General features: G+C 32.0%; 1 long non-coding RNA gene across 1 annotated transcript; it reads left to right on the top strand.

The window, feature by feature from the left end:
* The first annotated feature begins 16 nt into the window (after positions 1–16).
* Positions 17–1,032, top strand: LOC125386578. The gene is made up of 2 exons (XR_007226872.1): positions 17–297; positions 372–1,032. It is a non-coding gene; the product is annotated as an uncharacterized LOC125386578 (long non-coding RNA).
* Positions 1,033–13,119: the final 12,087 nt, after the last annotated feature.

The following is a 13,119-nucleotide window of genomic DNA, read 5'->3' as shown; positions in this document are numbered from 1 at the left end:
TTAGATAAGAGGGGAAATGTGTGATCATGCAATCCTGACAAGATTAGGGTATACTGTGCGACGAAGAAAGATATATAAATTAGTTCCATTTTTTCACTGTTTCTTTTGCAATCGTATATCATCTTAATTAGATCCTGAACTTTGTTCCTATATTCCATTTAAACATCGAAAGAGATAAATAAACGTTTGCAAATTCTGTTCAGTAAATAAAACCACTAACGTGATACTTGTTAAATAATTTCAGTAATTTCTGTGGAATCAAATAAATTTATTTTTTATTAATATTATTCAGAAAAGGTTATAATATTCTTAGATTTAATTTATTATATTATAAGACAGGTTAAACTAATATTATCTTCTATGTGTTACAGGATTGCTTTTGGTGCAACATCAGGAATCCTCAACCTTTCTGAGAATTTCGAAGAGTTTCAGTTACGTCTTATTGTTACGTTCTATTTAGTTGACGACGAGAAGGTAGCGTTAACTGACATTTAATGTAACTGGCAATAAGTTCCACTTTCGACTAACCTGCTATGTGCGGGAACACTGGCACGGGAGAGGATTAAAGTTGTTCCAAAGTAAATTAACAATATGTAATGATTTATTCAAACCTTCCTCGATTTCGATATTGACAATTGACTGACAGACTGACGGATATAAAATTTTTCGGTTGACAAAATGGTAATTCTTTGCTTGACAAAATGATGATTCTTCGATTGACAAAATGATAACTAACTCTTCAACTCTTATTCGGTTGACGAAGGGTAATTAATTATTGATTTCTCTGAGTCGCTACATTTATTTATATCTGTCGGAAATGAAGAAACGTCGGGGTCTTTCTTTTGAAAATGTTTGGGAAGATCCCCAATGTTTGTTCAAACTGCCGACTTTGTTTACAATTTAAATTGTCTTACTATCGTTATAAAAATATAGTTAGATAAGTTTTCGCAAGATATAGCTTTTAACAGCTTTACACTTTTCATTTCAAATACTGTAAACATGATTTCAAATAAACGTTTTAAATTACCTTGATTTGAAAGAAATTATCAATTTTACTTTCGCGCTACGGATAGTGCGGAGCGCGGGACGTGACACTTATACTATTTTATTCTTTTAATACTTACCAAACCCTTTCTCAAACTCTTTCGTCATTTTTGATAACTTATTCCTTAAACTAATGAGAGTTGGAAAGTATTTAAGGATATAGATAATGGGAGGATTTTAAATTAACTAGTGATTAAACATTTTGTCCATTTGCAAAATAAGGTCGTTTTATTCAATCGAATGTGCAAGTTTACAATAATCGTACAACTTTACATACAATTCATAATTTTCTGTATAATAATTTGTGTAACTGAGTGATTTTATTCATAACGTTTCATCGTCATGGTATCCTCGAAGAAAAGTGTTAATTCTTTGTCTTTCAGGCGTTTCTTTTCGATGTGTAAGAATTCAAATTAAAGCTTAATTAAATTTCAAATTATATCGTAGGTAATTATAGATATCTCCAGACAGGGTTATGAATAAATAACTGGTATGTTCACATGTAGGACAACCTTTATTATTTAATACAGTACTAATTATAACATAATACTACGCATTATTACAATATTAGTATTATTATATTGGTTGTAATCTGAGATTTTCTTCTTAATGGTGTTTTTTGCGGCGTGGGTGCGTGCGTGCCGTTGCGTGCATGCGTGTACGCGCGCGCACTTGTGTGTATGTATCTATATATGATAGTTTTCATACAAATAAACAAATAAATACATACGTATGTATGAACTATATACATATACATATACATATACATATTTATTCGTTTATTCGTAATACCCCTACACTTAGTGCATTACATGTACACGTATGTATGTGTTTATATGTATACATATATGATATTTATTATACCCTTGTATTATTACGCGGTACATGAATTCATATCTTATCTCTTATAATCTTATAAATCTAATTCGAATACATATAGTGTATATAGATATATATATAGATATATATTTATATATCATCAGGATGGTATAAATAATATTGTATTTCATAAAAGCACTTTTTGTTGCTTATAATATTATTGTTTTTTTTTCTTCTTTAATTATCGCATCGCTTTTTCCCCCACATATTTCCCCTAACGCTCTTTCTTTCTTTCACTTCGTTTCTTTTTTTCTTCTACTATACGCGACATCCGTAAAGGAATTTTCTTGCTTTTTTTTTTACATTCTTAAAAGAGGTTTACGTCTTTCTTTCTTTCGGCTTTCTTACTAGCTTCGGAAGGAAAACTTAAGACACATTACGAACTACAGATATCGAGAATCTTCTTTTTTTTTATCTTACATCTTCTTCCTCGTCTTCTCCTTTTTCTTTAAATACTAGACAATCGTTTTCGCGTTGTATGATCGCTCCTTTCTCATCAATCTCTTTCGAATATCGGCCGATATCACGCAAACCCCCGTTCCCGCCCCTGTCCCCACCCTCGCCCGAGATGTCGGTGAGAAATTCCTTTCGTGCAGTTCGCTAGTTCTAGCCGTTGATTTGTTTTTTTGCTTTTTAATTTTTTTGTTATTTTATTCTTCGTTCATTCGCTCGCACGCACACACACACAGACACACACACGTTACAGGCAGACGTGTGTGCGCGCGAGTCCAGCGCTATGCAAGTGTGGTACTTTGGAAGACTATCATATAACTCACAATGTTCTCCTAATCCATGACCATTTATTCTATTGCATTTTTAGAAACGACCGCATGCGTCATAAGGAAAGTTTGTTGCAATCGGACTGCGAATATTTATAGAAATTTGTATTTCTATAAGTAGAACGAACAAAATCTTGATGAAAGGAACTGTAAGCGAAGAATTGTTTCTATTGGGATATTGTTACACCGTAGTGTAATTTGTATCGTAACGATAACGTATCCGGCAGAGACAAGCAAGTTAAGTGACTATAAATAAGCGTGTCTGTTCGATGTTGGGTTGTTGGGACGTTTGAAATATGCGTTTCTCAGACACATTTTAAAAGATTTTCTGAATTTTATGAACTGTCAACTAACTAACTTGCCATACGGACGTATGAAAATTCGCAGTCTAATTGCAACGTTGAATACGATAGAGGCGATAAAAGGAGGAAATGTTGTGAAGAGTAAACTTAAACGCTACAGCGGAAAAAAGGAGAAGTGGTAGAAATAAAGAAGCGATAAGAAGATACAAAATTGACGAAATAGATTTGCACAATAGAAGAAGTGATCAAAGAGGTTAGAAGAAAATTGTTTGCTACGTATGACATCCTTCCAGGACACTACACCGGCATAGTAACGAGTACAGAGTGTCCTACAAGGTATGGCATATGCGGCAAATGAAAGATAGGAAATACGGTTTAATCGAAACAAGAAATACGAGCTTATCGATGCCCTTACCTAATCTCTACTATTATTAGTTTACTTTATTTGCTTGCTCTTCCTTTTATCGAATCAGTTTTTAATTTGCAAAAGATTTGCTCCATGTTCGAATGGCCCGGGAGAATTACACGCGTTTTCCAATAAGTTACGCAGTTCGTTCGTTTTCGTTTTATTTTACTTTTTTTTCATTATCTTTTTTCTAGCAATTAATTGTACCGCCATTAAAAAATATCTGATATTTGTCTCTTAATGATTTATAAACTTTAAACCAGAGAATGCTCGTGTCACTTTAGAGTTAGTTTATAGAAATTACGTTCGCATTTTTTTATATCCTTTGGATAGATATTAAACACTTTTTTTTGTTCTCTCAGATACATCATACCTTATGAAACACATTTATGCTTTCGCCCTTACCCGCTTCAATAAATATCTCAGTATGTGTTACTCCCTCGCAATCGTCCTCCTCAATTGTTATTTTTTTTTTTTTATTTATTTTTCTTTTTTGTTTGGCTGGTCCACTAACATTCCTAGAAAAAATACTCTCTGCAGTCCTCTATGTTTATAAGCTAAGATTTTTTTTTTGTTCCTCTATTTTCTGTTTTTGGTTTCCCGTCGTTCTTCTATTTCGTTTTCCTTCGTTCCTTCGTCAAAACTGTCCATTCACTTATCCCACGTTTTAACTTTATCTTTCCCCGATTTTTAATACTTTTAAGAACACCTTCTCCCCGTTCTCCGTCTTACGTACATATGAAACCTCGCAATAGGTTCGTGCAAGCTACTTGCAACCACTTCAAACAAAGAACGTAACGCGATTACGGTACCTGAATTTTAATCGCTACCGTGCGATCGAATCACATTGATCGTTCGTATTTCCGCGATTTACACACGCGATACTGTGTATGTATATTGACGGTCATTATACATCGTAATCGAGATACACGCGGTAAAACGTTAACTAACCTCGTACACGATTTGTCGTTCGACTAGTTTGCAAGAAAGCGAAGGGAGAAAAGCTTACAACTGATGGTTAGTTTGATTATAATAAGATTACAAATTATCTAGTATCACAAACATCGTTATAGATCGCAAAAATGCCCGTGGATAAACGAATCGAGCCGATTGGAAGGAAATAATCCAATTCGTCAAATGAACTCCTGCTTATACAGGCCGTCCCAGAACCTGCGAGCATAGCTTCACTGGTGGAACACCCTGTATGTATGTTTATACGATATAAACGCGTAGCTTTCTCGTATCGCGAGAGAGGAAGAAGGGAAGGAGGAAACATGAAATACAATATTTCTTCTATCGAGACGTATCTTGGAATCACACTCGCAGCTTACCCTTCGCGATGATTAATTACAGTTCCATTACTTGAACGTTTAGATCGATCATTATACGGTAGAACTTCATTTATCTCAAAGAGATTTTAATTAATGCGACTCATTAACTGGACTTTAGCTGCTTGAATTTACTTAGTCGAACGTGAGCTCCTGTTATGTGAACGGAAAATAACAAGTAGTTGGTGAGCTCTTGGTATTACGTCAACTTCAATTATACATATAAACTGCTGTTTGTTCTCCAAGTGCGAATAAATGGAGTTCCACTGTATATTGATTTGATGAGTGGAGGATCAGTGTTATAAATATAATATGGAATAATCATAAATGGTTCGATCAACCAAGAAAAGCCAGAGCAGTTGAATCCTATAATACTCGTAAATCGTGGATAAAATAATATTTATTTATTACTTGTTACTTCAATGAAACTTTCCTTTTCTTAATGAAATGTACATTGCCGTTAAAATGTCAAAATCGTATTTGAACATTTGGTTATCTTTTACAAGATGTATTTTAATGATATTGAATTACCATATACATATGTATTTAAAGTTTATACTAGTAAAATTTACGTTTTACAAATTTACATGGAATTCTACAGCATAAAATCTGATCTTTGCTGTCAATATTTTCGTTCATCGGTGTACACGGAAACAGCATATGTTACAGGAATATAATAATTTTCAAAGAGAATCGTATGAATTAACACGTTGACTGCCACGACACCTGTATTCGGATGTCAGCAAAGTTTCTGGTCGGGCCGCGTAATCCATATTCGAGTGTCGCTTATTTGACTACTTGCGAAGAATCGTCGTAGGTATTTCAAAAGATATTCCATAATAATAAAACTGTTGAATTGTTATGAAAGTAATTCGAAAATGGTTTATTAAAAAAATTATTTAGAATGTAAAACTTTAAAACATTCTATACATAACTGAGGTTGGTCGGGACAATTTGGGCAATAAGTTGTTGTTTTCTTCAAATTCTTTTGTGCCTTTGTTCGGTCCATACGACGTCTTTTATTTGCATAACATAGTTAGCATGCGCGTCTAATGCTTCTTCCGGAATCATTTTTCCGAACAGCGATATTATGCCGACTTCGTCAAAGACGAGGATTTTTTGTATTTTCAGACAACCCTAATAATCTTGCAACTAATAATTGTCGAAATATTCTAATATTTATATTCTTGCTTGCTGCAATTTTGTAAACCGTCAAAGCGTTTACAACAAAAATTCCCAGATGGAGTTGGAACGCCAAGTTTTCCGTACCGTTTGATTCCTTTTCTAATTGTGGTGGCACCATTTGGTTGGAATAATCTATACCACACTTTCCTTCATTATATTCAACAACAGCTAGTGGTTTTAATGTTGCGAACAAACGAAACGAAAGATCATTCTTGAGATCACCACATGAGCGACTCGCATTATTAAAATATCGATGGGAACATCTAGCAGAGAACGCTTGGTACTGCTGCACGCGTGCACTGCTATCTGTCGGAGATTTCTTTGAAAACACGCGTGGCAGTCAACGCGTTAAGGGAAACTTGACACAATTAGCGAATAAATTCCAATTAAATTGTGATAACTAAATAATTTAAGCGGGAATCATGTTTATTTGTATTCCTGTGATCATTCACGAACCTTGAACCCCTCAACCATGTATTAATACACGAACAATACGAAAAAGAGAATTTTAGAAAAAAATACTTATCTTAATTAAAATTTGAATAAGCGTTTAAAATATGTTAGAAAAAACTATAGAACGTAGATCAATATTCTTCAGTGATAATCAAGATAAAGAGATCATTTTTCGTGTCTTTAATATTTTCAAATAATTTCTGACTTCAGAATAATATTTGAAAGAAAAGAGCGAATAAAGAAATAAAGATAACCTGTCGTCGTAATAGTCTTTTGAAGTATCATATCTTCTTTTTCCTTTTCAAACACATTGGGATTCGTTGAAATATAAAAGTCAGGCAGTTAAACGAATGATTATTTTTATTCTATTTACCTCTAATCGCGATCAGTATAATCGATATTAAAGCGATGATTGGAATCCTTAGACTTTAGAGTTCCGAACAAGCGAACAAAATGAAATTTTAAACAAGTATCAAGTACCCTGTACAATCGTTAGTCGTTAGTTACGTATAGATATTTAACGTTATCTCCAATGATACTGAAAGTCTTCTTTGATTCGTTAGTTTTCGAAAACGAATATATTCGGTAAAATCACGAAACAAACATCAAGGATCTTCGAATTCGAAAAAACAACTCGTAGAATACATAGAATGAAACTGTAACTGTAATAGTTATCAGGGAAAAAGATTGCCCTCCTTGTCGAGAGCTATGAAATTGAACAAGGGACACGATTCTACTAATCGAACTGTGGTTTTCACCTCTTCATCAGAGAAATGCTGTCAAGCAGGAAAGTCTAAAAAAATATTTATATTCGCAGTTTATTATTAATCTGCTCTCACTCAGTCTCAAATTTTGGAGATGAATTATTACCTCCACGACTATGGAAAAATATAATTGTAAATTCAATGATAAGTTCTTATTGTAAGAGATGTTTTTTCATAGCTAGACTGCGGATTTTTTTGTGTTTATAGGAAATTTGTAAGTGCAAAATTGCACAGAATAAACGTGATATGAAAAAATATGTAAAATATCCAAAGTATAATACTTTCTATGATACTTGGTAGGTAAAATAATCTTTTACCGAGATTCTAATTTTTTAGTTATATCCCCAAAATTGTGAATTTACGTAAAAATCCGCTATCTACTTATAGTCTTTTAATTGTTACGTAGTTTGATAATGACACATAGGTAAAAAAATTAAAAATGTCAAATTTTTCATCGACACCTTCGATACGTCAACTGTATGCTTCATAGAAAGAGCGTCTTTTTAGTTAAAAAAATAATGCATTCAGTCGATATTACGGCACTTCTGATGATTTTTCTATTATGTTCTAGTTTGATCTCGCGTGTGATTGTATTTAAAAATCGATAGTTCAACTGAGATACAGTTTTCGTTGAAACAAATTTCACACTCTTCCAAGAAGACGAGAATTTATTCGTTGGAAATAAGCATCATTATCATAGCAAACGTATAATATTACTATATTAAAATTGAGTACATACACAGCTGTTCATAAATGTTAAGACATTTACAGAATATCAGATAAATATAGAAAGTTATTATTAAGAAATTATTGATTTTTCATGTTCAATTAATTAATTATGTAACTAATACTATTATATTATTAATCAATGAAACAATAAATATATTTCTTTCAAGTAAAACTGATCTTGAATTTTAGAGAATTACATGTTTCCTGTCATTATTATTGCTTGTGCATTTCGAGATACCTAACCTCCTAAAATGAACTATTTACGCTAGTTTGATGTCTTTTCGAAATTCCAAGATATCACACGATTTACGTCGATCGTAAATAAAAGTCACGACAAGTAGAAAAGACGTTCGCCGTTTTCTTCTTTTGATTATTATTGTTCCCTGCTATATTGGCACTTGATATATAGTCACAATAAAGAGTGTAAAATCACAGAAGGAAACAAATCGCGGGACAATGCGTTGTGATGAAGATCGTAAGGACGGTTCAACAGTTTGGGAAGAATTGAAATTTATGATGGATTAAGTCGAATCGTGTCCCTTGCCATTCTTTTAATACCTTACTTTGTATTGAAACACACAGAGCAAATATACGTTTCTTTGATATTTTTCCCTCGATGTTGGCAAAGCAAAATCTTCCTTGTTATTTTACGTTCTGATTGTTGCTCAAATGACGCCAAGTTACAATGAATGCTACCCATTTGGAAAAAATATTTAAATAGTATCGATTCTTTATGATTTTTCTAAAGTAAGGCCTAACGGTGTAGGTACAGTGGTCACAGACGCGCACACACTTTCAAATACCGTTTCACAATCGGTATTTCTCCTCGTTTTCTCCTTTCTTTTTTAAATCGTTAACCGATTATCCTCGAGTATTTCTGCATCGAATAATATTTTAAGTTACCTTCAAGTCACCGACGATCATTTCACAATATTTTCGATAATTTCGACGATGCTTTCATCGATTTTTCGGCACTCTATCTAGTCACGCGTTTAAATCATCGATGATAGTTTCCATCAATACATTTATTTCTTTATGTAAGAAATGATGAAAATGATAAAATATTATTACATCACACTTATACTGTCATGCCTCATTTAAGTTATACTAAGTTACTAACCTTATATCGTGACTTTATATTGTTAGTACAATATATATATTGAATTCTTAGAGAATTGTTATTATATATACTAAAGAATTATTATTAGAGATATATACTATAATAAAGCTACTTGAATTGAAGCAACTTGAGACCACTTTATCAGTGTACTTATCATTTACTTAACTTGAAATATTTCTTTCAAATTTATGTGCTTACACATATTAGTCAAACAATGGTTAAATGTTTTTTTTGTAACTTTCCATTCTTAGACCTTCAGATCCTTCTTTAATGATTTTGATGTTCTCCTGACATAGGACTGAATTATTCTGAGGACATTTTGAAATATATGTGATATATTTGAAAATAATACTACACTAGAAAAACGAATTAGACAAAATTAATATAAATTAAGAAAAATCGAAATACAACAATGATGATGATGACAAACATATATTCATAAATATGAATTAAATGTCGATGATTTTAACGTGTAGCTATATACGCAAGGTTAACTCGCTTAAGCTGTCGATGAAATGATTGTCTGTAATCTAAAGGTAACCTAAATAATATACGCACATAATTGATCGCGTTGTATCGGTGAAAACGCGTCTTTTTAGGCTTCGATTTCTAATTCGTCATTCATGGAGTTGCTTGAAACGTAGCAAGGCTACAACAAAGCTTCGTACCATTTCATCTCTCTCTCTCTCGATTCCATTTTAGAATTGTCTCTAATCGATAAATCACATCTCTCGTCTCTTCGATTCGACAGTTTCTCTTAAGAGTATTTCTCTAAATAGAAATCTCTTGTGATCTCTTAAAACTAATCTGCCTGTTTAAATCTTATTCACCTTATTTTAAATTTACCGCGGTTTTATACATATTTTTTGTCAATTTTTCATTTTTTTTTCAACGTAAGTAAATACTCTTGATTTACCATTTACGACATCCCACGATTACAATCTACGGTTCGTTATACTATAACCTATGTTTCATAACTTCCAAGCGCGGTAAATTTCGATTTACGAACGTAATATTTTTTTTCTCAAGAACATCTTTTTGGTGTCCCACTGAATGAAAGTCTCCTTTTACTTTGTTTTCAAGAGCGAGCAAGACTAGAATCTCTTATTAATATCACTGTTTATGTCTAACTAAAAAAAGAAAAGAAAATTTAAAATTAATCGAAGAAAAGGAGGAATAATTATTAAATCTCATATCAAGTTTCTTGATTATATGTACCTTGCTTATTTCTTTTTTATCCATTATCGAAAAGCTTTTAAGAAACACTTCTCAGGGATTTTCCATCAAACGGTGACAATGACGTTACGTCCTACTTTGGAAACATTTTTGTTTTAATAAAAAGGATGTAAATAATGAAAATAGTTCATAATTGTACCCGTTTTTGTCGTTCCTAGGCCGTTTTTATACCGGTAATTGGAACATAAGCTGATTTGCATTAATAGAATAAATTTTTGAACCCTAGAAAATAATACTACAAAAAAAATTTTTAATACTCCAATGATTAAACAGAAACGATGTTGATTCGCGAAATTCATTGGATCGTAAATAAATGAGAGAAATGAAATGTAAAGATTATTATACATGTACATATGTGATGATAAACTTTGAAAAAATTTACACACTAGTAACGAAGCAGCTTTTAATAGTCGCTAGTATCGATTGATATATCGTTTATCGCTAAATCTAGGGATATTCATTTCTTTTATGTTGCACCATTATATGAATGTACAGTATTACTACACTTTCCATTCGTACCTGTGTATTTCATCTTTGCGATTAAGTACACTGACTAAAATACTTTGTTGAAATACTTTTAACGGGAATATAGTTCGACGAAAAGAGAAATATATGCGTAGAGGACATAAGTATAGTTGTTTTTGTCTGCTATACTTCACGTGGCCTGTTTTTCTCCATTTTCTATTGCGCTTTTTTTTGAGCAAATAATATCATGTTATAAATTATTCTTGATATTTCCTTTCTTCTCTAAACTATCAAGGAAACGATGAATATTTTCAAGGGACAAAATAAAAGAAGAACGAAAAAGAATATTCGGAGAGACGATGATATGGAACACTCTTAAATACATGTAATACCTCGGAAATCTCGGAAATAAGGTAATTATCGTAAGCGTCCAATTCGATTTTGAACGTCATGGCGACGATAAGTCTTCTCTTATCTTTCCCGATCTTTCCAAACAAATAGATACGAGACTCGCTTTTATAAATACGGAGTCGTTAGATTATCACCAAATAGTTGCACATTATTATACACCGGTTTAGTCTTACACGCGTTCATCTCGACTTTTTCTAATGAAAAAGGACAACTAATGTTTTCTCTGCATTTATATCTGCATCAATGCAGATATGTATGTCGATAAAAATGCGCATTCGTAACGTAACCAACAAATGTACAGAAAGTCATTCACATTCGTAATAAATATTTGTTTGATTTAATAAAACTTTTGTTCGATTACGTTTGAAATTTGCCGACTTATTTTCATTGTGCTATTTCTCTGTCATCACAGGACAAGAAACAATATAGACAGCATGCTGAAAACAAGGTTATATAAGGTACCTTTATAAAATTGATTGTCATACAAATATCGCAAGCGATATTACCAAACTTGTGTCATGTTACTCATTATAAGTTTGTCGGTAAAACACAAGTAAACATTTAGAGTCTAGCACGAAATAGAAAAATAGGACATGATTAACATTACATTTGGTGAGTAATAGATATTAATAAAATTATGTATCATCTGTTTCAGTAATGAAATTATTTACCATTTTCAAAGAAAATTAAGAGGCTTTAACGAAAGATGCGTATATCGGAAATATGTAGTAGAAATCTCGATAGCCAAATAAAAATTTTGCGGGACGGTTCACAGTTACATACTGTCTTGTTTCGACATCACATGTTAGCGTTTCGAAATGTTACGCTGATCACGTTATGTTCTTGCTAATTTGCAAAAGGCGAAATTCTTGCTACTTTCCTATTCGGTTCGTTACGAAAAATGGCATGATCTCGGAATAAATTACGTATATGCACGTTCGTAGGGGGGGGGGTACCTTTTTATGAATAAATTTTAACAAATTGTTAGAACACTAAGTTCAAAGTACATCGTTGAAATAATGTTCTCTACACGATAGCACCACCTGTTCACCCGCTCATCGTAATTTATGTACATACATACAGTGGCTACAAGAAGTATTCATACGTACTTATTTTTAGCCAAAAATTATTTGATTGAATGCGAAACGAAGTATCCTGTTTATTAGATTCTACATTTCAGTTCCATATTTTTATAATTATATGAAATTATTATTAAATAGTACGAAATTTGTTATAGTTGGATATAATTAATTGGTGTATAAACGCAATGTAATAAATTATAAATTATAAATAATTAACCATATTATTGCTTCATAACAGTATGTACGTAATACATTAACGCACGTTAATTCTACATATAAAGTATGGAGAAAAAACGGATATGTTAGAATTTTGTATGATTCGCTATAAATATCGATATTAACTTTGCACAAATATAAATAAATTATCACCAAAAATATATCATTAACAGAAAATTCTTTCGAGCCGCTTCAAAAATTAGAATTACATTCGTACCAATTTTAGTACAATTATGTATAAAAAATTGTTCTATATATTTTAGAGTAAAATTTTAACGACAAACTGTCATCAATATTTTAATGAATATTTCCTGTTCCATTTATAGTAAAAAATACCATGAATTCTGAGATTTCAATGAATGCTATAAAGCTCTTCTTTGCAAGTAAACATGTTTGCAAATTGATACAATAAAAGAAGCTCAATCGTTAAACAATTTTTACTTTTTTCTCGCTCACTGAATTGTAATCGTTCTGTTGTAAATTGGATCGGTTTAACGAAAATAAAAGGAGAACAAAGGATACAAAACGTAACAAGTAACATAATTTTGTTCGAACAAAAATAAACTTGCACGTCGTTTCAATAGCGTATTAACAAATAGAATAGATTAAACAATACATTCAACGCGCAAAGTAATGCGATAGAAATAAGGAAACCTGGGCCATTTACTTACGTTTTCTTAATAGACAAGTAAATGATAGCGAGAGTTCCGTATAATGCTG

Source organism: Bombus terrestris, chromosome 16 (assembly GCF_910591885.1).
Source record: "Bombus terrestris chromosome 16, iyBomTerr1.2, whole genome shotgun sequence".
Lineage (NCBI taxonomy): Eukaryota > Metazoa > Arthropoda > Insecta > Hymenoptera > Apidae > Bombus > Bombus terrestris.
Note: the sequence above shows the minus strand (reverse complement) of the source record. Positions and strands in the feature narration are given on the sequence as shown.